The following is a 22534-nucleotide window of genomic DNA, read 5'->3' as shown; positions in this document are numbered from 1 at the left end:
ACACCATACACACACACACCTCCACACACACACACACCCACACACACACCATACACACACACACACACACACACACACCATGCACACACGCACAGTAACTGCCTCTAGAAAGTACACGTGGGAGTCACATGGTTATCACCCCACTGAACAGATATTGAGCAAGCCACAGACCAAGCTGAGATGGGACATGTGATCCTCCCAGTGAGGACCTCTAAGACAGCAGGAAATACTCACTTTACCCAGTTTTGTAAACACACTTGGTGGCAACCTGAGATGACAGAGGCAGCTGGGTCAAAGGCACCAGGCTGCTTGTCCCTGAGTAAGACCTCCACTGCCAACTCAGCCACAGCCATGTTTTAAGGTATCCTTCCTTCAAAAGACACTTCAGAATTACACGTTCTTAGAGCCGAGGGAGCCCTCCCCCAAGCCTGGAGTCCTTCCCACAACAGGACAAGCAAATGGTCACCTGGCCTCTGCTGAGTTCTGCCCAAGGAAAAGGCTCTCATCCCAAATAACAGGTAAACCCCTCACTGGTCCCAGATATCCACTGAGCATCTTTGTCCCACTGGCAGGAGGTGAGATGTGGGATCCGTTTTCTATGCAGCTCAAAGCTTAGGCCATGGCAGTAAGGCTGTGATCCCAGCATGCTCTCTGAGCCTCACCCTGTGCCCCCGAACTGACCTCTTATTTTGGCAATGGTTTCAGAACTGGACTTGAGCAATGGGTAGCTCTGGTATTAGGGGTCCTACCCTTCCAGAACACTGTTATAACACATGCATGTACATCTTGTGTGCTGAGTATGTAAATCTGTCCCCACTTCCCCTAACCCCAGTCACCCTCAAGAATTAGTTTGACCTGAGGTAAGGAGTGAACTACGAGGTATTATAAGTGTCTCAGGAAAGCCTTCCTAAAGCATGTTCTCTGACAGTCTGGCCACACCTGGATGTCATTCCCATTTAGCCAGGCTTTGCAGACTGGTGTCGTCTGGTGGAAGGAGCCTGGGGGGAGGGGGGCTACATAGTTAGATACTGTTCCCAGGGATCGGGGAGGAAGATGAGGTAAGCATTCAAGTGGGAGAAGGCGCACTTGGCATCTCTGAGGAGAACTTAAGGGCGGAAATACTAGCTCAAGATAGGAGGTGCCACAGTACTACCTAGAATTTCCCTTGGTGGCCCTTGGTGTCAAGATGTCAGAAATACAGTACTGCCCCACGGCAAGGATGCAATAGCAGCTAGTATTTGATTTTCTTTCCCACTCTCACCCCCACAGCCCTGACCCTAAAGCTGCCACCATGCCTCTTCTCCCAGGGAAGGCTGCATCCACTCAACCAAGCCTTCTGCTTAAGCCAAGACATTGTGACAAGGAGACCTCACTCTGACCTGCCTACTAACACGGCAAGGCCTGGAATCTCCCTTCCAACCCCAGTAGTTCCCTTTCTTCTAGAAGCAGCCTAACCTGGTACTACATTATCCATTTCCTCTCTTGCTTCCTTCTCCAAAAGCAGAGGTCAGAGGGTAAGGTGTGACCCTCCAGTCAGTTCAGAGGAGGGAGGTGGGTGCTGTCCGTGGTGCTGAATGTCCTAAGTGCAGCCATGGTTTGGGTTTTTAAGACTTCTGGGGCTTCTTGCACTGCAAGGCACTGTAGGAGATTCAGGGAAAGATAATGACAAGATTCAAGAGACTAATACCAGGAAGTAAGCAGAGCTGCATTTAAATAGAATAAATAGGTAGGTGCCAAGACCACAAGGAAGTTTCAACTCACTGCTCATAACTGCTTAAGCCCTAAAATACGGTCATACAGAACCGAATGTGAGAGAAAACCCGGGCAAACAGATACTGCTTTGGCAGAAATATGCTCTAAGGAAGAAAAACACTAGAAGAAAAATGTGATGAATATGTAAGTAGCAAGATTTGTGGTTTGGAAAAGGTGTTAGCTGGAGACTGAAGATTTGGTCACATTTCCAAAGCCAAAGCTCACAACTAGGACAGTTTTAGTCACTGCTCTACTGTGTGATGGGACACCATGATCTAGGACAGTCGTAGTCACTGCTCTGCTGTGTGATGGGACACCATGACCAAGGCTGTTTATAAAAGAAAGCATGTAACTGTGGGCTTGCTTACAGCTTCAGAGAGTGCGTCCATGACCATCATAGGAGCAAGGCCCCAGGCAGGCAAGCAGGCAGGCAGGCAGGCAGGCATGGTGCTGGAGAAGTAGCTGAAACCTCACATCCAATCCAAAAGTTGAAGGGAGAAGCAGAGACTGGACTGGCACAAAACCTTAAAACCCACTCCAAGAACCTTACCTCCTTCACAAGGCCACATTTTCATGGTTGTCAACTTGTCTATATCTGAGATTAACTAAAACCCAAAATGGAGGGGCACCTGTGAAGGGTTTGTTGTTGTTGTTTCTTTTTTTTTTTTTTTTTGGTGTTTTTGCTGTTGTTGTTTTGTTTTGTGGATTTTTGTGTGGTTTTTTTGTTTTGTTTTGTTTTGTTTGCTTAATTTGAAGTGGGAAGATCTACTTCTAATCAGGATCACTGAAGTAAAAAGACATACCTTTAATCCATTTTTTATTTCAAAACAGAACTCACTGTGTAACCCTAGATGTCCTGGAACTTGCTCTGTAGACCAGGCAGTCTTCAAACTCACAAGAGATCTGCCTCCCAATTGCTGAGATTAATCCCATGTGCCACCACTGCCCCAGCTAATCCAGATCTTTTGAAGTGGGACCCAGCTCCAGTCTGGACCACGTCTTCTGCTGGAACCTATATAAGGATACAGAAGGAGGAAGTGTCCCTTTTTGTCTGCTTACTCTCACCTCACTAGCAAGTTCACTCCTTCTCTGAAATTTGAGCCTACTTCAAGATCCTGACATATACTGAAAACAAGCTGAGACATCCAGCTTCGTGGATTTTTCAAAACTACTGGATTCTTGGACTTTCCACTCATAGGCAGCCATTGCAGAATTAGGTGGACCAGAGCCTGTAAGTTATCCTAATAAGTCCCCTTTCAGGCAGAAGAGGGGAGCAGGGGAGAGGAAGGGAGGGAGGGAGGGAGGGAGAGAGAGAGAGAGAGAGAGAGAGAGAGAGAGAGAGTTTCATTCTGTAAGTTCTGCTACTCTAAAGAACCCTGACTAAAAATACACTTTCCCAAAACAATTCCACTGACTAGAGATCAATAATTCAAACACATGAGCCCACGGGGGCCACTGCCATTCAAACCAGCGCACGTCCTTTTGTGGGTCCTTGGAGTCAAGTTTAGAAGGTAAAAGGTCACTGATCCGTCCTACCCTGTGATAGCAAAGGACTCACAGATGCTTTGTGCATTTCTCCTGCATTCACACTTCTATGTGCAGACACATGTACACACACATAGAGGTCATATATCAGCCTTGGGTGGGACTCCTCAGAGCCATATACTTCACTGGGCTTTCTTCAGCTTTTGTTTTATGGGTACAGGTGTCATGCCTTTATGCACACACATCACATGTGTGCCTCGTGCCCACAAGAACGGAAAAGGACATTAGATTTCCTGAAACCAATCACAAATGGTTTGGAGCCACCAGGTGGATGCTGGGAATCGAACCTAGGTCTTCCGCAAGAGCAACAAGTGTTCTTAAGAGCTGAACCATCTCTCTAGCCTCCACTTTGTGTTTTGAAAAGAGGGCCTCTCACTGTGAGCTACCTCGCCCTGCTTTTCTTTAATGTGGGTTCTAGGGACTAAAATCATTCCTCGGGCTTTCGGGCAAGCACTTTATGGTGGATGCCATCTCCCCAACCTTGACTTCTATACCTTCCAGCATCAATGCTGAAATTCTCCAGGAAACCATGTAATTTGTCTACAGATTTATAAGGAATCAGGGTTTTGTCTCAGTGTATGTATGAGTACCACCTGTGTGCCAGATGTCTTAAGACCGAAAAGCATATCAGATCCCCTGGAACAGAGCTATGGACAGATGTGAAACATCATGTGGGGGGTGGGTATTGAACCCAGGGATTCTATAAAAGGAAAAAGTACTCTTAGCCACTGAGCCGTCTATCTCTACAATCCCCCTGGGAACATTTTCAGTGACATCAGAACTGTGTTAGACAGGAATGAGCTAAGTTAGTCAGGTTCCAGACTAGAGTTCCTGTTGAATTAATCTAGAAGTCACATTCTTCCAAGTTCTGGGCTCTTTCCTCTATCTCCAGTGCTGAAGGAGCAACATGTTGGCACAGGTTCTGCATGTCTGGACGGATGACATGCACAGACAGAGGGACAGAGGCTGTGAGCAGCCCCGCCCGCATGCATCAGGACAATCTATATGTCCTTGGAAAAGCTTTGTCTCATGAAGTCTCTAGGTGCCCAAAGCATACTCTCATCTACACGTCAGCCATCCTCAGGTAACATCATGGCATAGATAAAGACCCCACCCTGCTAAGCCGAACTATTCTCCCCATCTCTTCCTCTTTTCCCCTCTTATTGGCTGGATCTCTCTGACATGAAGGATATGCAAGCTAACTGGCTGACAGTTGTGCACACACTCAGATCTCCCCAGAACATCTATACACACGCCCAAGCCATGCTATAGAAAGCTCTTATCAAGTTTTCCTTCCAAGGGCCTATCCTGTGTCAGACCTTCCATGGAGTGAGATGGCCTCATCACCTGCTTGGTCTTCTGTGATTGTGCCTTTGTTTAGTGACTGCCAATTCCTTTTAGATGCCTGAGGTCTTTCATGGGATTGATTTGTCACCAACTTCCTGACAACACAAATCATTTCTACAGGTGCACAACATAGTTCAGCAATGAGGCTGCTGTGTACCCTGGGCCCTTCCAGCATCTGCAGGTAGGCCTGCACACACAAAAGGAGCCCAGGACTACTGGCAATGATAAAAAAATATATCCAAGGACACAAAAGACCCTCAGAGCATCTACTGATCCAGAGATGAGCTAGGTCCTCTAAGAGGAGAGCTGCAGGCCGCTCAATCCTACATCCTCAAGGAGCCTGCCTGCTGCCCTCATCCCTGGGTCTGAAACATCAATCTGTCTCCCCACTGCTCAGAAGCCAGCTGACCCATTCCTCCACCAGTAGCAACTAATACACATCTCAGACGCCATATTTATATCACAGCAAGACAAGAGGGCAAAGGTGTAATTGGGCTGGACTTGACTGATGTGACAGCTGCAGTTAGCCACATGTGTCACCGAGAGACGTGAACCAGGGATAGTTTATGCTAAAAATCTCATTGCTGAGAGGAACCGACATCTTCGTTTCATAGACATTCAGACAGCGCTGACCTCACTCAGCTGCAAAGCAAGAAGAGCTTCATGGACTTGTCTGAGGAAGAGTCTTGTGAGGCCATCTCTGTGACGGTCACCGCGCAAGCATCTTCCCTAGAAATGCTCCCTGCTTTCCCAAAACATCTAGTCAACACTACCACACCCTTTTTAATCAGCTGCCAGATGCCTTAGTGCTGTAAGTGTGGAAGTACTGCCTAACATCTAACCTAAACTCTGTCTGCTTTCATTTGCAACTATTGCTCTCATTCCATTCTAGTACAAGGATGGTCTAGCCTTCCTCCCTGAACCCAGCCACTCTGGGACTCACCTGCCACGAGCATCATCTGTGCGCTGTCAAAGGCAAATGATTCCCTGATTCTGAGCTGTTCTTCTGTTGAGGGATATTTGATCACACTGTCAAAGACAAGTGATTCCCTGATTCTGAGCTGTTCTTCTGTTGCGGGATATTTGATCACACTGTGAACCCTGAGATTGTGTTATTTACTGGGAGGAGTGGGGAAGCCTGTTTTTAGTTGTGGTGTGGCTCACTCTTAGTACACATCTTAAATCCCAAACAATAAAGGTGAGATGCATTTGTAGAAGGCGCCCATGTTTGAAAGTGATGTCTAACTGAGTGGCAAAGTAAAGAATCAGAGAAAGATTTGACAGAATAGATTATAACCAATTCTCACAAGGAGAGAAAAGAGAGGCAACCAAGAGGGAGCACTGCCGAGGGAGGGGAAGCAGGCAGTTTTACCAGGACAGTTGTAGAGAGGCAGGTTGCAAAGAGAGAACAAGCTAGACACTGGTGAAGACAGAATGAGCCAGAGAATGGGAAGGAGCCAGAAGATTAGAACAAATTGCTAGAGTTAGTTTGAGGTCAAGCAGAGCAATTCAGGAAAGCCAAGAGCTGAGCCAGAATGAACCAGTCAACTTGGAGAGGAGTTTGAGCCAGAACAGCTGAGTTAAACCAGCCAGCCCGAGATCAGAAAGAAGAAGAAAGGGTGAGCTTATGCAGCAGTAAATCTCAGAAGCTGAACACAACCTGGGCTTAGCCACGATTGTGCAGAGGCTGGAAGCTTCCAGGACTGGGCCTAGGTTAGCAGACGGAGGCGATAAGCTTTGAGATGACAATTAGAACAGAGAATCAAAGTTTACTTATACATTCAACTCCTACTCATTAGCACTCTCAGGTGAGAGGCCAATTCTAGAACTCCTCTCTCAGCATCCTGAATAAAGGACCATAGCTGGCCCTCAGAATCCTGTGACATTTTCTAGGACTCTGAGAAAGCACACCTGGGTCTTTCTAGTTGGATGTTCTCACAGTAGTGACACCTAGGGAGCTAGAGGCAGAGCCAGAAACGCTAGATTCTATAGCCAGATCATGCCTTTGAGCTCAGCACTCCTAGGAATCCCACCCACAATACTGAGGGAAGGCAGGGGATTCTAGAGTCCCCTCTATGCCTCCACTGTAAACCCTGGAGTTAATCAGTTGTAGTATGATTTTCACTTAACACATTGTGTTCCTTAAGCTGCAAGAGTCACCAGCAAGGTGACTACAGCAAGGTGACTCTGCTGTCTACACACACACACACACACACACACACACACCATTCTCTGCACAGAGGGCTGGTGTGGTGACCATTTCCTGCTTGAGTGAGTGACAGGCACCTTTAGAAGGGAATCCCATGAGACTGGAGAAAGCACAGACTCAGAGTCCTGGTCCCCAAGTCCTGGCTCCACCAGCAGCACAGGAGACAAGGAACAATGTTGAACAGTCCTTCTCTGCCAAACTTTAGACACAGAAAAGAATCTTCCCTCTGTGGGGCAAAGCAGGAAGCTCAGAACAATTTCAGGAGCCCATACACCCTCACATTCACCTCTCACTGCCTCGTCCCCACCACTTCTGCCACCAGAACAGTATGAGAAGCCCCAGGCTTTGGTCCCCAACACTGTCTCTCACCTTCCAGAGAACTACTGCTTCTGAGAAGAGCGGAGCCATCCCTGTTTCAACTTTCCACACTAGGACTAGACTGACTAAACTCCAGGGGCTGACTCCTGACAGCAGGCAGCAGCCAGCACAAGGGCTGGGGAGGCAACAATGACTTGTGGGGAACCAGAGTTCCTAAGTCTACAAGGAGACCACACAACTGCCAATACCTGAACTAGATCCTGGCCAGAAAGTAGCGTGTGGGCAGGGGAAGACCGTGTGGGATCAGAGAGTCTCCTTTGACCTAGAGATAAGGCCCGAGGTTCAATTTCATTGTCGAGTTCCGACAAGTGTTAGAGGTGTCATGGGCACTCTGCCAAAAAGCTGCCTAATTGCATCTGTGTGCAGACACATGTCTGAGAAAGTGTGAATCATTCCCCACCTAATGCTGCCCGGTACCACGAATCGAATCAAGCATTTGCTTTCAGAGAGGCCATGGTGGAGCCACTGCAAGGGGCTGTTTGGGAAATATCTAAGGCTCATTTCAGAGGAAGGTTGAGAGCCTGGTGTTCCAGAACCAAAAGTCTTAGGTACTCCATAGGCACCTTCCTCTGTCCCCACAGGGTCACACTATGGCCATGTGTTGGTTTATGTGTCAGTGGTAAATCTGACCAAAGTACATGTCTACCCAGATGTCTTAGGGTTTACAATTGCTGTGAGAGAGCACCATGACCAAACTGCAAGCTGGAGAGGAAAGGGTTTATTTGGCCACACTGCTGCTCTTCATTGAAGGAAATCAGGACAGGAACTCAAACAAGGCAGGATCCTGGAGGCAGGAGCTGATGCAGAGGCGGAAGGAGGTGGAAGGATGCTGCTCACTGGCTTGCTCCCCATGGCTTGCTCAGCCTGCTTTCTTATAGCACTTGGGGCCACCATCCCAGGGCTGGCACCTCCTACCATGGGCTGAGCCCTCTCTCATTGATCACTAATTGAGAAAATGCCTTAGAGCTGGATCTTGTGGAGGCATTTTCTCAACTGAGGCTCCTTCCTCTCTGATGACTCTAACTTGCATCAAGTTGACACACAAAACTAGCCAATACATGTCATCACACACCCTGAATATATGTAATATTTATCAATTTTGTCTCAATAAAGCCAGAAAAATAAAATTTAATCTAAAAATAATCTGTCCTAGTGAGTTGCCTATCTACCTCTGAGTAGTTTCAAATTCACTAGTGATGTTTTACTGTGCTCAACAGGGTCAGAGCCACAAAAGGCTTCCAGGAGGAAGGAGGGGTATATTGGGGTACCTGAAGGGAGAAGTATCAAAGCTCCCCCAGGGACAGTGTTCAGGGTCTCAGCACCCCTCCAGGGCAAGTCCAAGCCACCTAAGCCAGTGGCTCCCACCCTTCCCAATGCTGGGACCTTTACTGCAGTTCCTCATGTTGTGCTGACCCCCAGTCATAAAATTATTTCATTGCTACTTCATAACTGGATGTTTCTACCGTTATGAATGTAAATGTAAATACTGTGTTTTCCAGTGGTCTTGGGTGACCCCTGTGAAAGGGTGGTTCAACCCCCCAAAGGTTCGACAGGTCGAGAACCGCTGACCTAAGTGACCCTTGTCACCCAGGAAAGTGCCCCTCCCCTCATCTTTTACTATGTCCTGATTGTTCCCCATTCCCGATTACCATCAGCTCTGGAAACAGCCCCTAGCGGGTGCCCCGAGGACAGGGCAGCAACTGCAGGGCTGAGTAGAAGCCACAAGCCAAGGCAGCCAACAGCAATGGCCCCAGCCCTGTGCCAACAGAGAAAAGACACATTCTCTTTCTACCACACCCTCACCTGGAGGTAGCTCTCTTGTCCCGAACATCCTCACTGACCTGCCTTGGCTTGTCCTTCTTGGACCAACTGGCCCATAGTCTCTGGGCCAGAGCCACAGATGCCATGGGAGAGACACGAAGCTTACCTGGTCTTTTCACAGGAAGAACAATTCTCTCTGAGCTTCAGACATCAGGGAACTAAGTCTTAAACTCAACAGCTCCCAGCACCAGCTGGTGGGAGGGAAGGAGGGGTGTACAGGAAGAGGGAATTGGCATTCAGCACAGCAGAATGTGTGGCTAAACATAAGGAAGAACTTCCTTGGGGTTACCAGCACACCAGATAGAGGCTTACTTCCCAGGCTATCAGAGGGTCTGTTTGAGAAGGTGCTTTGGGTCTCCTGCAAGCTAGGAAAAAGGAGGCACCACGAGCCCATTGATGGAGCCTTACTCCTGAGAAGGCCTGAGTTCTGGGTTTCCTCTCAGCATCCCTAGACTGTGTAGACAGGACCTATTCCAGACAGAGCCCTGTGACATTAGCCTAGGGAGTCATATTTGTCCACAGTCCCCAAGCAAAAGACAGTCTGACTTTCTCTAAGGTGGGCCCTAGAAGAACAGCCCTGAGGCAGGCCTATTGACTTTGGATATCGGTCTGGAGGCTGCCCACCCAAGGGGCGACCTCGAGGACCTGTTTTACCTTTGGACACTATCTCCCTCTGTGTGTGGGGGGGCAGGGGGTATGAGGTGTGAAATATGGGCCTAACAGTGGCTTGTGATGGCTGTCCAATGCCGTCAATGTACTAAAAGTCACCGAACCCAACACTTGAAATAGGCAGAGCTTGGATCTCTGTAAATGCCACCTCCACAGAGCTGCAGCTTCTTACAGAGACAGAGTAGGGAAGCCCGTTGACCTGAATGTGAGCATTTACCGAGTTCCCGGTGCCAGCACTGTTAGAGCTAAAATGCCCGTGGCCACAGCATGTGGCCTCCTAGGCCATCTTGACTTCATCCTGGCCCAGTGCACTGACTTCTCTGTATGCACAAAGCTTTTCTCTTTTGTTTTGCTTCTTTTGAGTCAGGGACTTACCATGTAACAAGACTAGAAGTCACAATCCTCCTGCCTCCAAGGACTGGGACTTAGGCTTTGTCTTTAGAACAAAGAGTTATGCTCCAATATATTAAAATGTTTCTAATTGTCCAACCCCCCCCCCCATTTTAGATAACTTAAATGAACTCCAGTATTTAGAATCCCAATGTGCAAGGCAGATCAGGGCAGAGTTAAGGGAGAGGGCAACGGCTGAGATATTGAGGATCTTTCTCCCAGGATGCCCCTCTCTCGGTCTAAGAAAGTCAGCGTGGGATGAAACCTGAACCCTAGAGGCCAACTGAGGCCAGAAGACTGGATATCCTAAGGAATTCCCAACACTGGCTGCCTCTGTCTCTGCCCACTCTTCCATGCAGGCTTCTCAGAAAGACTGCCAGGTGACTGGGACATCTGAGACACAAGAGCACCCCTAACATCTGCTCTGAGGTACATCTTGGGAAGTCCTGTGTGTGTGTGTGTCCAGCTCCCACGAAGGGTCCCCCAAGGGCCATACAGTGGACCCACTGACAACATGTATTCCTGTGGGTTAGAGTGAGAGCTGCCTTATCAGAAACCCAGACTGAAAAACTATTCCATTATTGGCTGACTGAAACAATTGTATATGTGAGCACAATAGATTCCAATAGAACCTATTTCTAGGAGGAGAAAGAATCTTATGTGTTATCACATAAAAAATACGTCCAGGATTTTTTAATGTCTGGTTTGGAAAGAACTGGAATCTCCCATCCCAGATTGTGTTCAATCTACCACAGGGAAGGGTGTTGGGGAGGGAAGGGAAGGGAAAAGGGAAGGGGAAAAGGAAGGGAAAAGGGAAGGGGAAAAGGAAGGGAAAAGGGAAGAAGGGGAAAGGGAAGAAGGGAAAAGGGAAGAAGGGAAAGGAAGAGAAGGAAAGGAGGGAGGAAGGAGGGAAGGGAAGAAAACAATAAAAGCTGAGTATTTATTGGCAGGGGAGCTTTATGGGTGGAAGACAAAGGAGAGCTTTTGGAGGTTGGTTCTCTCCTTCCACTATGGGGGCCCAGAGACCAAACTCAGGTCATCAACCCTGGTGGAAAGCACCTTCATGCACAGAGCCAATTTGTTAGTCCTATTTTATTTTATTTTTCTTATAGAGTTCAGGTTGGTCCTGAACTCCCAATCTTCCTGCCTCCGCCTCCCAAGTGCTGAGATTGTGGGTTGTGCCACCACACCTGAGGCTTTCAAATCACTATGGATATTCCCCGATATGACAACAAAACTTACCATGTCATGATTTCTAGGGTCACTGTAATATGGAATCAGCAACCTTGCACTCAATGGAAGATTAAGGATGGTTCTAAACTCTAGAGCCTAGCGCTTCATATTTATCATGAAAGACAGCAGCTTGGACAGATCTTCCAAATATTGACAAACTTCACTAATATTAACCAATTATCTGTAACATTCCCACTGATCTGACCTGAAAAGTCTTTTTCATGACAGTAGATTTCCAAAATTCTATTTTTGCTTGAAGGCTTGATTTGCACCATTGGTAACTGACATGCTGGGTGTTTTTCTTGAAATTACAGACTCAATCTCTTCGGGTTTTTGTTGTTGTTGTTGTTGTTGCTGCTGCTTTGGTTTGGTTTTCTGGTTTTTGTTTGTTTGTTTTTTTGCACAAATGGCTACTCAGCACTCGCTCCAAATGACTGTTGTTGTCAATCATTTTCTCAAGTTGAAAACGTTGGCCCATGAAGAAAGTGGCTAGTTCAGCATGTAACTCAAACAGATGCCCAGGCGCTTGGGCTTCCAGTCCCATCACAGTGGACAACAGAAGTGCTTTCTGCTCATTTCATTTTAGAAAATATTTTAAAAGATTCATTCATTCATTCATTCATTCCAGGCTCAGTGGGATCAGTGAGATTTTGACAGCTTCACCAAAGTCCCCCTTCTGAGATTATTTGTTTAGCAGGCATGGTGAAGAATACAATGACCTGGACAGTTTGACGCTGTGGCCTTGACTCACATGAGGTCTCAGTATCTCCATCCACCACTGTCAGCATTAAAGCTGTCTCCTGTGAACATGCTGAGCACTTTGATGCTACTGTTGTAACTGCCCTGACCTTAAGGTACCCTCTAAAAACCTGTTGGGAACTTCCCGCAGGGAGCATACTTTGAGAACTGCTATCATGTCCCCTTGTATAGTCATCCTGGGTGTGGCAACCCCTGTGTGATTAGCTCTGTTCTCCAAGGGGGCCTCTGAGGCTTCAGAAGTTTAACTTGCTTGTGAACACACAGACAGCACCCACCCCCCAGCCCCGATTCCTGGCCATGTGTGTGTTCCCTTTGCGCAGGACCCTCAGATGCACAGCTGTGGGACACAGCTGGGTGGGGACAAGTGTCCCTCTACCTCTTTCCCATCACTCCTACTCCAGGGACATCTCCCAGCCTGGCAGTAGCTAAAGCTTTGGCTCCTCCCCCTGGACACACTGCTGCTCTTCCACCAGCAGAGGATGAGGTGGTATGACATCCAGGTATCCCAGACAGCCTCAGACCTCAAGGGCAGCTTCGGTCTTCCCTTCTCCGCCTCCCACCACAGCCAGCATGGTTCCCGGCATCAAAGAGCTAATCCAATTTCGTGGCTGTGTTTCCCCCTTGCCTCCTGCAATGCCAGGATTGATTTAGAACGGGCAGCCTTATTAAAGGGATGCTTTTTCTCCTCACAGGAGACTAGGGCTGAGAGAGGGAGCCCTCCCCCACCAATTAACTCCACACTGCCTGTTCGCACAATCCCCAGCTCCTGCCCCTGAGCAGGAGTCTAACTTCTCTGGATTCCAGTGGTGATGCTGGATTCCAGCCCTGATAGGTTTTTACGCAGCTTCCTCCATGCCTTCTCTGTGACTGGATGATGGCTCCCTCCTCCAAGTCTCCACCCCTCCTGCCATCTGATGAGTCCCTCACCAGACCTGTGACCGCTCCAGCTATGAGGTGCAAAAGGATCCATGGTTGACTGTGAATGTGGCAAGTCAGGCCCGAAGAAGAGAGAGACGATGGACTATGTGTTTTTTAAGATATATTGTCCCCCAAATGACACAAAGGAGAGGTGAGTGAGGACTTCTAAGACCCTTGTCAGGTGCCCTCCTCAGGGGCCTCACAGCTGCCTCCAAAGCTCTTCTCTACTCCAACAAGCTGTGGTGGGGCAGGAAAAGGTAAGGTCCACTTTACAAAGAACTTCTTCTCCAATGAATTCGTTAAAACTTCCCCAGTTTTCAAAGCAGAAAGCAGAGGCCCGATACATCTGGACCATCAATTCAGACCAGAGTCAATGATAATGGAAAGCTATTTTTTTCTTAAGTTTTCCAGGGGCCGTCTGGAGGACCCAGGTAACACAGACAAAAAAAAAAAAAAAAAAAAAGCCGGGTGTGGTGGCGCACGCCTTTAATCCCAGCACTCGGGAGGCAGAGGCAGGCGGATTTCTGAGTTCGAGGCCAGCCTGGTCTACAAAGTGAGCTCCAGGACAGCCAGAGCTATAAAGAGAAACCCTGTCTCGAAAACCAAAAAAAAAAAAAAAAAAAAACCAAACAAATAATAAAGATTGAGACAAGTGATGTGCTAAGGGCTAAGGGTCTTTATCTGAGCATCGCACATTGTAGGATACACATACACACACGAGTAAATATACACAATTATTCTGTGTCAGTTAAAATAGACATTTTTTTTTTTTAGATAGGGCCCCACTATGTAGCCCTGGCTTGCCTGGAACTCATTATGTAGGCCTGGCTGGCTTCAAACTCATATAGATCCACATGCCTCTGCTGTGTAAGTACTGAGATTAAAGGAGTGCCCAGCAAAAAAATAATATATTTTTTTAAAGCCCAGCAATGGTTCATACCTGTTATCCTAATACTAAGAGGCTGAAGTAACAGGAATGCCCAGTTTAAGACCGTCCTGGGCTATTCTGCAAGTTTCAGACCAGCCTGGACTACAAAGTAATACCCTACCTGGAAACACACACATACATGTACATGTGAATGCACACACATACATGTACATGTGAATGCACACACAAACACACACCCCTAAGGTGAGCCTGAGTGGTCCTGCCTCAGTTGGTTAAAGTTAACAGACCAAAGGCCCCCTTGCCCCAACTTTGCCTCACCACCAGCTCCCCCACTGGCTAGTCCAAGTTTGAAAGCATGGAAAGGGTTAAGCTTCTCCCACACAAGCCCACCCCACCCTCAGAGTAAACCCCATCCTACCCTCTCCTGCATTTCTATTTCCCATCTCCCCCATCTCCCTCGTGCCTTGCTCACAGTCACAACCACCTGCACTCACTATTAAGAGGCAGGGAGTGGTAATGGGAAAATTCCACCTCTAATTGCAGTATTCCCTAATTGCTGCTCCTGAGCCACCACATCAGCCCAATTATAGGCCGCCCAGACAGGGTTCTCCATGGCTGAGGACTCCCTGCCCCGCTCAGAGGAACCTGCTCTTGCAAACGCCAGAAGGGAGCCTCCCTGACTCCAAGGGGCCCAGGCTGCCCAGTGCTGAGTGCTTGGGCCCTTCAGTTCTGCTCAGGGGGGCAGAGAGGAAGGAGGCAGGCTCCAAGGACTGAGGAAGCTGGTGCTGGCAAGCAGCCCACCCGGGCTCTGGAAGCATCACCATCCCACACTGGCTATCATGAATGTTCCTCTTGGGTTATGGGTCCCTAGGTGTTCTGGGATATTTCCTGCCTTGTGTCTTTCAGAGAGTTTCTTAGTCCCTCCAAACAGAAAGTAGAGGAGAGAGCCCTGCTTCTTTATTGTAAGACAGGGCCAGTGACAGCTGTGCCAAGATGGAGGGCAGGAGTTATACAAGAAGGATATGGGTGGGGCCGAGTTCTGCCGCCACCCATGCATGACCCACCCAGGCTCTGCCTTCTCTCGTACAACTGCTATTTCTACAACTGCAATCTTGAGGCCCCGGATGAATACCTTGGAAAACGCATACTGGGTACAACTCACCCCCTGCTTTCCTATGTGGCAAGGAAGGGCTGGGAGGGCATCCAGAATCCAGGACCTCAGCAGCAGGGCACTGTGCCCAGCCTGGAGACCACCCAGGGAGGAAGCTTCCAGCAGTCCTTGTTCAAGATGCATCCAGGGAGCCTAGCCTGGAATTTACTCTTGGGGCTGGCAGCCGAATGCTCCCCACAGCCCCTCAGGACTGGTCATCTGTCACCCCAGTGACCTCTTCGAACTGCCTGTTCCAGACATGGAAATGAAGGATGGCTGGGACAGGTCCTTCCCAGAAATTAAGCTCTGGCAAGAAACGGCTCATTGGGCATCAAACAGAACTGGCTGGAAGTTGGAGGCCCTGGAATGGGCAGCTACTCTGTTGTGGACAAGGACAAACCAACGTGGTTAAAAATTACTCGCTCACACAGCTCTCACCCTGCACTGTTCCAGAACATACAGGCGCTCATTCACTTCATTGTCCCCCAAACACCCTACTCTGGGGACAGGTAAGCTCCATTCTACACACAGGGTGCCCGAGAGTAAGATTTCATTAACAATTTGCCTAGAGTCGGAACCGGGATGACACCCAGGCAATCTGCCTATAGTCACTACACTGCCTATGGGCGGGGGGGATCTGCCTATAGTCACCACACTGCCCATGGGCGGGGGGGATCTGCCTATAGTCACCACACTGCCTATGGCGGGGGGATCTGCCTATAATCACTACACTGCCTATGGGGGGGATCTGCCTATAGTCACTACACTGCCTATGGGAAGGGGATCTGCCTATAGTCACTACACTGCCTATGGGAAGGGGATGTTATGTGGCATTTCTCCACTTAAACTATGTCATTTACCACAGGCCTCCTGGATGCCAACAGAGTCCAGGGCTAAATCTCCGTTTCCTGGCCTGGCTTTCCGGCAGAGCAGATGGTGAATAACCAACCAGTTGTATGTGTGGCTGCTCACTTGAAGCATGTCAGACTGCATCCATCCAGGGAGCTAAGGAACACCGTGACGACAGTATTAACAGTATTTACACATACACCCTGCAAGCATTAAAACACAAGACCTGGGCTGGAGAGATGGCTCAGTGGTTAAGAGCACCGACTGCCCTTCCGAAGGCCCTGAGTTCAAATCCCAGCAACCACATGGTGGCTCACAACCATCTGAAATGATAACTGAATCTCTTCTGGGGTGTCTGAAGACAACTACAGTGTACTTACATATAATAAATAAATAAATCTAAAAAACAAAATAAAACAAAACAAAAAAACCACGAGACCTGTTCAAGGCACTATTTGCAGGCTCTCACAAATGGCTTTTGTCACAGTTGCCTTGAGTTCTCTGTAATGACATCTTCACCCGTATGGCACCGAGTGAGCACAGGCGTGGGAGCCAGGTCTGTCTCGTTCCCCTCTGATTGCTTATCACCTAGCATGGCACACAACAGACTGTGAAAATGCAAGAGCTAGCGAGGCAGTGGTGGCTCATGCCTGTAATCCCAGCACTAGGGAAGCAGAAGCAGGCAAATCTCTGAGCTAAGGGCCGGCCTGGACTACAGAGCAAATGCCAGGGAGCTAAGGGCCAGCCTGGACTACAAAGCAAATGCCAGGGCAGCCAGAGCTTCCCAGAGAAACCCTGTCTCGAAAAACAAAAACAAACAAACCAAAAACAGGTAATCGTCAAGTGGTGGCACACACCTCTAATCCCTGTACTGAGGAGGCTGAGGCAGGAGGATAATGAGTTGGCGACCAACCAGCCTGAGCGGGTTTAAGGCCAGCCTGGGCTATCTAGCAAAATCCTGCCTTAAAACAGCAAACAACAAAGCCATAGGTAGTGTGGAATAAACTGTGAGAACTGATAAAGCAGCTAAATAACTCGCTAAGGTCCACTGGGATGCAGAATCCAGAAGAGCAGGGGTGGGGGGCGGAGAATGGAGCTCTGTTGGTAGAATGTTTGCCTAGTATGTACGAAACAGTCCTGGCACTGTATAAACCAGGTGGGGGAGCCCATGCTCGAAACGCTAGCACTCAGAAGGTCAAAGGCAGAAGGTCTATCAAGATCATCCTTGGCTAAATGGAACCTCGACAGGACTGTTGTCTGCTGTGCCACACCCACAGTGCCTGGGACAGAGGCGCGGGGGAGGGGAGGGGAGCTGCGCTAATAAAATACTTGTTGCATGTATGAATCACTAGTGTATTGGCTGTCACTAAACACCTGATGAGAAGCAACAAGGAAAGAGATTTTATTTTACTTTTTGGTTGCCTGGCAGACTTTTAGCTCTGAGGTCAGGGGCTAGAGTCCCCCATAGAGAAGAAGTCCTGGGAACAGGAGTACCTCGGAGCTGTAGCTATGAGACCGTGCACGTGGACTGTACTCCGGTAGCAGAGCACGGGGAAAGCTGCTACCTGGTTGGCTTCTCCTTTTTTCTTTCAGTTCAGCCCCAAACCCCAGCCCATGGGATGGTACCCCTCATAGAGAAGGCCGGTCTGTCCCTTCAAGATAATCTTGGGAAAGTCCTCAAAGATAACACTCGAAGGTGCACCTCATTAATGTCCTAGGTGTTTCTTAATGTGGTCCAGCTGACTATCGCGACCAACCATTACACTGGCCCTGGGATTAGAACCCAGGTCCACCTGGCTTCCCGTGGCTCTGTAGTATACTTCCTGTTCTAACCACCAGCTGTGCCAAAGCCCTGTGTTGTTTCCTCTGGCTGGTCATTCCAGTCCCTGAGCAATATCCTTCTCCCCTAGTCATACATCTGTGATATCTAGCTCAAGACGTGTAAATTTAACTATAACTAGAGCCTGTCTAGACCAAGAAAAGTCTACCTAACAATTCCCAAAGCTAAAGGAAGCAGTCAGTATTCTACTCAGCTTGGCCTTTCTGTCCTCCATGAGTGTACCTCAGCCCCAGGTCTCCCCTCACCGTCTTCCTGTGCACCTGTATGCCTACTCTAGCCACTGTCCCCAGAGAGGGTTGCCCAGGGCCAGTGGAGAGGAAAGGGAGGGTTCAGTCAGGGTAGGACAAGGATAGAACAGAAGCCACTCAAGGTCAGATGCCAAGCTCCAGGACGACTTGGGTAGCCTAGCAGGGAAGAGACACCTCCAGCCCTCCTGCCCCTGTCAGGATCTCTGCAGTACTAGGGGCAGCCTTGTAGCGTCTACCTGGAAACAGCCTGAGGGAGAACAGCTAAAATGAGCCACAGCTGCAGTGTGGTCAGGAGATCCTGCCCAGCTCTGGAAAGATGCTCTGTGATCAGGATAACACCAATGCTACTCCCAGGTGAGGCCAGGCAGCCTATAGATGCCAGTGCTGTTCCCTTTCCCCTGGTCTTGTATGGATGCCGGATGGGGGGCAAAGTGGAGAGAAATTGGTTTGTACAAGCCCTCCCCAGAAAGGACCCCAAGCTGTCTGGGGAATGCTTGCGGAGTGCTGAACCAAGCTGAATCACAACAGAGGCTCTGGCCCCTACTCCTCAAGAAGGTTAACCGAACACCTACCTACCTCTTCTCTCTCCACAGTTCCTAGGTTCCTGATGGCACCATAGGCCAGATGCAGAGGGGAAAGGGTGAGGATTAAGCCAGTTCGATGCAAAGGAAAAGCCCCAATCCAAAGGGAGTCCTAGAGAATGCGGTCAAGGATGTTTCAGGGAGCAGAGCAGAGCAGAGGCGCTGAGGAGAGAGTCCAGTTCTGATGGCCACAATGTCCCTGGTGTGGACCCCTGAAACTGATTCACTCCCGGAGCCCTGATACAAGCTGAAACTTGCAGTGTCAGCCAGGCACGACATTACATCAGAGCTGCCCTGCCCCTGCCCCTTGGCTCGGCCTGAAGGGTGTAAGTCATGTCCATTTCTTCATTTTTAAAGCGGGCCAAAGGCTGGACTTGGTGTAAACTGGGGTCTGGGGGCTGGGAGAACAGCTGGAAGGATTACAGGCCTCTGGTCCTGCTCCTCTTCAGCACGGCAGTGATGAAGTGTCCAGGTTTCTGTGAGCTAGCGATTGGACTGAGGACAATCTATTATATTGGAGACACAGCCTCACATCCACAGCAGGAGAGGAGGAAGAGGGCCTACCCCAGGCTCCCCAGTCTGACCCCAGTCTTCATTCAAGTGCCCCCTGAAAACCTAAGGGTTTTCTCCTCTGCCCACCCCATTCCCATGTCTCCTTCCCTCTGCCCTTTCCACACTGCAGTGGTCCTGCTGGGCCAGCGCCTCTTCTGTCCTTGCGCTGGCTTCTTCCGCTGCCTGCCAAGGAAAGAGACCTCCACCAACAAGCACCCCAGGAGCGAGGAAGTGGAGGAAGTGCAAAAGGGAGACCCCGTGCCCTGCTAGAGGCACCTGTGGAATGTGGGAAGGCAGGAGAAAAACAGAGCACGAGGAGGGTACATGGGATAAGATTGGGAGGCGGGGGTAGATGCGGTCTCTAAATTAAAATCGAAAATTCGTAGGGGGTGGAAGGGGCGAGTAGGAAAAGCAAATGGAAGAGTCCAGAAAGAGGAATGGGTTTGTTGGGCTTGAGGACCCGGGCTGAAGCAGCGACAAGCCGTCCTAGGTGGTGCTGAGTCATGAGATTTGAAGGGACATCTTCATCTACCACCCCACCCCCACCACCCCCCGTCGCGTCCAAGACTGCTCCCCTGGACCCTCACTTCCAGAGTTCTTCTAGACTGGCCCCCTAGCCTCGCACGGGCGACCTTCCCCTGTCCTCCCACGACGGCGGTGCCGCAGATCCCCGAAGCTTGACCCAGGGCAAAAGAGGCAGGCTGGAGACGTCGCAAACGGGCGGGGGATGGGCGAGACGCAAGTGGGGACGTCCAGGGACGGAAACGCCAGGAACAGAGTCGGAGGGCGCCAGGGACCCCTGTCCCCTCCGCCCTGCAGCTCGCCGCGCAAACCCGCAGAGGAACCTGCTTCTCGCTCCAGGGCTCCGGCTCTCCCAAGCCCGTGGCGAAGCAAACTCCCTGCAAAGGACGGTGCAGGCGTCCGGTCCCCTTGGCCCCAAACTTCCGCGACCCCACCCACCCTCAGGAGCCAGCCAGATCCCTTCTGCATCTGGACTCAGAAGCCAGGATGGAGAAACTTTGGAGGGGGATCGGGACTTACCCGAGGGCGACCTCGACGCGGCAGGAAAGATCCGCTGTCCCCGACGGGAGGCAGCGACCGGCTGCAGGGATGCGGCGCTGGCTGCGGTCCAGCGGCGGTGGCCGTTCCCTGGGGGCGCGGAGTCCCCGCTCCGCCCCGGGTCCAACTCCTCTCCGAAGTGCCTTTGCCGCAAGACTTGCTGAGCTTAGCAGTCTGCGCCCGGGCGGAGGGAGGGGCTGATCGATGGGCGAGCGCGAGCGCGGCGAGCGCTGCAGTGAGGGGAGGAGACCCGGCGGGCGGGCGGCGCGGGAGGGCGGGCACGCGCGGGGAGGTGCGGGGCGGGCGTGCCTGCGGGACTGTCCTCGGTGCGCAGCGCGCTGGGCGCCGCACCCCCGCCTCGCCTCCCGTCAAGGTCAGGGAGGCCGCTCCTGGGACGGGAAGAGCAGGCAGGGCTAGGGTCTGGTCCCCTCCACCCCAGGTGGCTTGGCTCCCTAGAGCCGGCTTCCACCTGACCTCCGCAACAGCTCACTGCAGCCCGAGGCTAAGTAGTTGGGCACAAGAGCGCCCAAAGCCATTTTGGGATCCCTGGACCCCTTTCCTCTCCCTTCCACTCGCAGGAAGGCCACCTCCACATATAGCGGTCTGCGGGAACAGTGGGGCTTCTGAGGGTATAAGAATAATTGAGGTGAAATCCCTGCAAGAGGGAGGCAGGATGGAGGGGGGGGGCTATGAAAATAGGCTATTCGGGGCTGAAATGTACCTTAGGCAGGGAGAGAGAGAGAAATACAAGTAAATGAGGAATTTTTTTTTCATGAGTTTTCTAAAAGTGTAAGATGTTGTGAAGAGATTACCGGATGGTTGCTGATGGTCAAACAGACTCGAGGCCCTGAGCCAAAAGAGCTCCCTGCGCTGTAGAGCAGGGGAGAAAACTGCAGCGCTGCTAACCTGCCCGAGATGCCGGGCACCAGGAGGCTGCTTTGTACACAATCTACTTAACATATTTTAAATTTTTTAAAATTACATTTGTTGTTTATTCTCTCTCTCTCTCTCTAGTCAGAGGACAATTTACAGTAGTTAAATGCTTATTTCTTCCATGTGAGCCTTGGGATCCTGGGATGTCAGGTGTGGCAGCAAATGCCTTTACCCACTGAGCCACCTTCCGGACCCCCACTTCAACTCTTTTGGAGTAGACTTTTTTTTTTTCCCCTGAGACTGGGTTTTTCTCTGTAGCCCTGGCTGTCCTAGTACTCACGCTGTAGACCAAGCTGGCCTCGAACTCACAGAGATCCTTCCTCTGGCTCCTGAGTGCTGGGATTAGAGTGTGCCACCAGCACCCAGCCTGGAGTCTGCTTTTATAATAGACAGTAGCACCCTGCCTTGCTCCTGGATACCAAACGGTGGACCTCCATGCTTATTTGCTCTTTGAAAAACAAACAAACAAACAAACAAACAAACAAAAAACCCCGAGAAATGGGAATGAATGGACGATGAGGGAAAGCAAAGAAGAACAGGTAAGGTCGGGGTAGAAGGTGAGAAGAGGCGGCAGAGGGAGACTTCCCAATCTCTCTCCCAAGGTCAATTCTTCAGAGGAAGGAAGCAAGTGGCCGCTCAGTGGTTGTCATGAGACAATGGATTGTTCTTAAATCACTCTGCAGCCCCACGACAGCCTCCACAGAACAGTCCTGAAGGAAGCAACGCAGGGGTGGGTGTGGGGGTGGGTGGAGAAAACATGTTCCAATCTTTGGGAAGTGAGGAGGGACTGTGCGTGTGTGTGTGTGTGTGTGTGTGTGTGTGTGTGTGCTCTCTGCCCAGCCACCCTAGCCTTAGATGGAATTGAGAACTTGCCCAAGGGGCAAGCTCTCTTCCCCTCCTGATGCTATGTATCTACAGGATTCCAGTCAGAAAAACTGCAGTGCCCATATATTTCATTCAGCTTGTCTATGGGGCTGGCAGCATGCATCCAATCAAAGCCCACGTCAGCCTGGCATTCCCAACTCCTCCCAGGCACAGGACTGCACCCATCTACTTAGCCTAAGGTTAGAGGAAGCCTGTCTGCTTTCTGAGACTATTAGAAGAGTCAGTGCTTCAATCAGTTTGGTTAAGTGAAAGTCCGGTGTCCCTGGTTCCAGCGTTAATGTTCTTTTAATTCAAGAATTTAATTCCAGAATGTCTGGGTTATAAACCTAATCAGCCTGCTGTCCCTCTTGCTCATTCCCCTAGGCTTCAAGAACTGGAAGAGGAAAGAATTTAAAAGGCACCACTCCCTCCATGCCCAGCATATTCCTAGATCCTTCACTTTTCAACTGTTCTCTTTAAGAGGATGAGCCCTGGGTACCATTACAGCACCAGCACCATCGTTGAAGTGCATTCTCTCCTAGCCATGG

At 50.0% G+C, this 22534-nt stretch overlaps 1 protein-coding gene across 1 annotated transcript in view; it reads right to left on the bottom strand.

The window, feature by feature from the left end:
• Window positions 1–20381, bottom strand: part of Syt2 (synaptotagmin 2) — a 104261-nt gene extending 83880 nt beyond the window's left edge. The window contains exon 1 of the mRNA XM_029477040.1: window positions 20172–20381. The gene's annotated coding sequence lies outside the window, so the exon portion shown is untranslated. The remainder of the gene's footprint in view (window positions 1–20171) is intronic.
• Between the last annotated feature and the right edge of the window lie 2153 nt (window positions 20382–22534).

Source organism: Mus caroli, chromosome 1 (assembly GCF_900094665.2).
Source record: "Mus caroli chromosome 1, CAROLI_EIJ_v1.1, whole genome shotgun sequence".
Taxonomy (NCBI): Eukaryota; Metazoa; Chordata; class Mammalia; order Rodentia; family Muridae; genus Mus; species Mus caroli.
The sequence above is the reverse complement of the archived record's forward strand: the minus strand, read 5'-3'. Positions and strand labels throughout refer to the sequence as shown.